General features: G+C 37.6%; 1 long non-coding RNA gene across 1 annotated transcript; it reads right to left on the bottom strand.

Annotated features, from left to right (window-relative positions):
• Positions 1-2,145: 2,145 nt before the first annotated feature.
• LOC116353283 (uncharacterized) lies at positions 2,146-4,804 on the bottom strand. Its single transcript, XR_004202622.1, has 4 exons — positions 4,727-4,804; positions 4,040-4,184; positions 3,831-3,899; positions 2,146-3,118 (listed from the first exon to the last, which is right to left on the bottom strand). It is a non-coding gene; the product is annotated as an uncharacterized LOC116353283 (long non-coding RNA).
• Between the last annotated feature and the right edge of the window lie 557 nt (positions 4,805-5,361).

Here is a 5,361-nt window from a genome sequence, read left to right as displayed (position 1 = left end):
TAAGCTCTCAAATTAATGGAGACTGTGTACTCAGTACAGTGGGTCAGATGTCAGATTCAGAACAAGAAAAAGGCAGTTTTCGTACAACCCTTTTCTATCCTGTTTTAGATCATATGCTCAATGAGCTTAACAGAAGGTTCCCTACCAAAAACTGTGACATAATGAATGGCATCCAAACTCTAAACCCTACAAGTGATGTGTTTCTCAAAGAGAAGTCCCTGTTTCCATTTGCTAGAATGTTTGAATCAAATATTGAGGACTTGGGGCATGAATTACATCAGTTCAGTAGAATTTTAGAAAGGAAAATACAGACTGGCATGCAGAGACCTGCAGAGAGTTGAGCTGGCATTATTCATTGAGCCTTATAAAGAAGTTTTCTTTGAGCTCTTTAAACTGTGCAAGATAGCTGTTTCAATCCCTGTTAGTACTGCTTCTTGTGAACAGAGTTTTTCTGCACTAAAGCTGGTGAAAACGTATCTCAGATCCACAATGTCAGATGACAGATTAAGCAATTTAGGTGTATTAAGTATTGAGTCAAGGAAGGCAAAGGCCTTGAGTCTAGATGAATTTGCTGATCTTTTTGCAAAAAAAACCACAAAAGACAGAGAATACAGTTGATGTGACCCGATACTGAATATGTAATGCAAATGAAAATAATAATGGAAATGCAAATAAATTGTTGAATGATTATGAACATGGTCTTTTGCCTGCTAATGCCTACAATGCAGTGAAGAAACCGATATGACAACAATAATGTCTAACTTAACTGGCCCCTCTAACAGAACAACTGGCCCCAGTGAACAGAGCAAAGTACAGAGATATCCTTGATGAAAACCTGCTCCAGAGTGCTCAGGACCTCAGACTGGGGCGAAGGTTCATCTTCCAACAGGACAACGATCCTAAGCACACAGCCAAGACAACGCAGGAGTGGCTTCGGGACAAGGCAACTGAATGTGCTTGAGTGGCCCGGACTTGAACCCAATCTAACATCTCTGGAGAGACCTGAAAATAGCAACGCTCCCCATTCAACCTGACAGAGCTTGAGAGGATCGGCAGAGAAGAATGGGAGAATCTCCTGAAATACAGATACAAAGAAGACTCCATGCTGTAATCGCTACCAAAGGTGCTTCAACAAAGTACTGAGTAAAGGGTCTGATACTTATGTAAATGTGATATTTCCGGGGGTTTCTAAATGATAAATTAGTAAAAAATCTCTAAAAACCTGTTTTTGCATTAGTATTATTGGGCATTGTGTCGATTGATGAGGGGGAAAAACGATTTAATCAGTTTTAGAATAAGGCTCTAAGGTAACAAAATGTAGAAAAAGTCAAGTGGTCTGAATACTTTCCGAAAGCACTGTATACTGTTGAATAAAACTGACAGCAGTGGAGAGGTGTAGTTTATGGTTTTTAATGTATGCCCATTTATAAACCTGAAAGGTTGAATAAAGCCAGTCGATATGAAACTCAATCTAAGGTAACAGTGACAATTTGTTTTGAGGAGGCAGTTTGTGTTTCATTACATTTTCTTTTACATATAATTTTAACCCTATTATTAACCATATTACGCTTTTATTCTGCACATATTCAATATTTTCATTTTTTCCAGTTATTTCCCATATTAAAATAAACATAAAGAAGTAAACGTAGGTGTAAAAAATAAATAATTGGTGTTCTTTTCCATATGTCTGCTTTGGGTTTGTTGATGTTTTGACATTTTCCTGAAGGTGAATAACCAATACAAATTATTCTCTGGCCCCAGGGCCAGTTCTAGCCTTTTGGGGGCCCTAAGAGAGAACAGTAAGTTGAGTCACCGACTGAGTACCTACAAAAAAAAATGGCTTATGCCTGGAGCCGGTCCTGTCTGGCCCAGCTGTCTCTCAGTGACTAAATAGCATACTCCAGATGCATCAATTATAACAGAGTGTGAAAACTGGGAACTTGACCATTCAGCCCCTCGACAACTCAACTTTTTATGGATTGAATATGAACTACCAGCTGGAATGATGCACGGCGAGCAGCTCCTGCCGAGTAAAATGCTTTCACAGACCACTGCTGTAAAGATGTCTCCAAGTTAATGGGCTTCTATTCACACTTGAGACTGAACATAACGAAGGGAAAGCACTTATCACAAACAACATCCTTGTAATATCCAAGAGAGAATGGTTTAATAACAGCAAATAACTCATACGTCATAAAGTTGTAGATCACACTAATGATATCATAAGCGAGTGGAAACAGATTTACACAGTATAATAAACAACAGACTAACAACTTTCTGCTGGCATCAGGCAGAAATAGTTTGAAATGAAACACTACATTATACAGTTTCAGAATGTTTATCAATATTCAGAAGACAGAAAGCACATTGAAACGAGAGAATGGGGGAATACAGAACAGCCTAAATAATTACAACCAACATTCATGTACTGCTAACATTAGCATCCCAATTCAGTGATGAGTGATGACAGCCAAACATTTGTATAGATGTTGTGGTTTTTGTAACAACAGAAAAAATCTATTGTGCTCTTTATTCATTTTTCTCAGGGGTTTATCATTGGTGTCATTACTTTGATATCTCATCTAAACATATTTGAAATGTGTCATCTTTGCTTGTGTCAAGCAATGCACAGTAATATCCAGTATTTGTAGCAATATCTTTGTAGCAGCAATAAGTTGGTATAGGAATGTTTTTCAGGGAATTAAAAACGTCCTCTCTACTTTTTTTAATGTCTACAATATAAATATGGTCGAAGACTAATGCACTATATGTTGATTTTACTTTTGAGAAAACATCTTTCAGTTGTTTGATAATGTTGAAAAAATGGTTGTCTTTCAGGCATTTATCAGTACAAGGACTGTTGTGTGTGTAGAGTATCAAACACTCTATATTAGAATCTTTTTTTAAATTGGATTGCAGTTTCTCCAGTACGCGATATTCTGAATGGCTGTCATAACCGGTGTTGAACTTAGGAATAGCTGCAGTGACCCAATCATTGTTGCCCACAGCACCATTTACCATGTCGCCCATAACCTGTTCCAGATTGTGTCTTTTCTCTAGCTCCCCACTGTCACATTCCTTTGTTGTAAGCGTGAGTGCCATTGTGAACTGTTCGCCCCTGTATTAGAAACCCAAACATAGAGTAAAACATTTGAAATGAGCCTTTAAGACATAATACAGTCCATGAGAGCAGCCAAGATCGTTTAAAATATATTTTGAAGCTACACTGTACATTGTTTATAAGAAGACTCAAAGATAGAACAGTGATAAATGTAGATCCATGCAGAATTGTCGTATTCCAAATACTGGATAGGGTTGTCGTATTCCTAATACTGGGTTGGTTAAACCATGGAGTCAAATCAAATCAAAGTTTATTTGTATCGTGCACCGAATACAACAGGTGTAGACCTTACAGTGAAATGCTTACTCACAGGCTCTAACCAACAGTGCATAAAAGGTATTATGTGAACAATAGGTAAGTTAATAAATAAAAACAACAGTAAAAAGACAGTGAAAAATAACAGTAGCGAGGCTATATACAGTAGTGAGGCTATATACAGTAGTGAGGCTATAATAGTAGCGAGGCTATATACAGGCACCGGTTAGTCAGGCTGATTGAGGTAGTATGTACATGTAGATATTGTTAAAGTGACTATGCATATATGATGAACAGAGAGTAGCAGTAGCGTAAGAGAGGGGTTGGAGGGGATTGCACAATATGAGGATACAGATTGCTCAGCCACAAGAAAAGTAATTGTAAAAAACATTGTCAGATTATGAGATAGAAGCTCATGGTTGCTAAAAGTAGAAACAAACGAAAATTATCTTACTTGGGCTGTCTTCCGCTTGTGCCTTCTGCTTTCATTGCTATCATTCTTTTCAACTCTTCAGGCTTGAACCTGAATAGGCAATATGGTTATTAACACCACCACAACAGTAAGCAAAGACTATATGTACTTCACAGTAAAGTACTGTGTTGGCACTACACGAATCAACATGCAAACATTAAATAATATACATCACTTTATATGTTACCCACCTTTTGTATATTGTGTCTTCAATAATATTTTTCACACTTTCTGTTGATAAGACTGACTGCCCTTTCTCAACAAAGACGCTGATGAACACCAGTAAGAGAACGTAGATCTTGGCATCTTTGATGGACATGATAGTATACATCTCTGCTGAATGACACCATTACAAATATAGACATTAGCATGGTTCAAGCAGGGTTGACAAATTACATTAAAACACTGTTCATTCAACCAGTTTGTGCCCAGTGGGCAAGTGGGCACTGAATTTGAGAAAAAATTCTGACAGGAAAGTACTAGCTATATGGGCTCCCGAGTGGTGCAGAGGTCTAAGGCACTGCATCTCAGTGCAAGAGTTGTCACTACAGTCCCTGGTTCAATTCCAGGCTGTATCACATCCGGCCATGATTGGGAGCCCAGTGTCGTCCGGGTTTGGCCGGGGTAGGCTGTCAGTGTAAATAAGAATTTGCTTTTAACTGATTTACCTAGTTAAATAAAGGTTCAAATATATATAGACTTTTTTTTAAATTCAAGTGGCATAGCTATAATTGCTAAATAATTGGATTACTGTACTGTAGTTTACTGTATCTGTAATTTGCAATGCATGTAAAAGAAATGAAAACTACTGTCAGGTTACAGCTCTCTGAAGAGGTTGACTGCGTTGTTTTCAGTTTTTTTAAAATAGTTAAACTCACCAGCTGCAGCTTCTACTTCAGTTTGAATCCCAGTTCAGTTGCTTAGATGTCAGATACCTGTCTGTCTCTGAGGTGAGGCACAGCTTTTATTCCTAACAGTGACAGTGTTCTCACCAGCAAGGGCAGAATGTATGCCCAAACATGGACTCAGGCATGTCATATTTTCATCACTCAGTTATCTTTAACGGTAGCCTACCATCTGAGACTGTTAAAATATTTGCATAAGGAAAGACACGTACATCCTTCTTTCTCCCTATTATTACCTTACACAAAACTACTGCCTCTACTTTTTTCATGTGTACTATAGTATAGTTCACAGAGGTCACCAAAGGGTAGAAAAGGAAGAAGAAAATGTAATCAGGGAAAGAGAATGCTAAATTATCTTCCTACAGGTGTAGGATCTTAATTTGATCACCCTGTTGCAGAATAACTTTCCTACAATGCAAAACATTTCAAACTTGCAGTGTATTTGAGTTTAAAAAAGGCTTCTGAAGTTTATAATTTCCACTTAGAAATGTAAGACTTAATTTTCCCTTACTAAAAATGTCACCGTTTTCTGTCATTGAGCAACATTGCTGCATCATATGAATTGCTGTTTAGTTTAGAATAACAAAAGGTTTTGTCTGTAACCATAG

Source organism: Oncorhynchus kisutch, linkage group LG14, assembly GCF_002021735.2.
Source record: "Oncorhynchus kisutch isolate 150728-3 linkage group LG14, Okis_V2, whole genome shotgun sequence".
In the NCBI taxonomy this organism is placed as follows: Eukaryota; Metazoa; Chordata; class Actinopteri; order Salmoniformes; family Salmonidae; genus Oncorhynchus; species Oncorhynchus kisutch.
The sequence above is the reverse complement of the archived record's forward strand: the minus strand, read 5'-3'. Positions and strand labels throughout refer to the sequence as shown.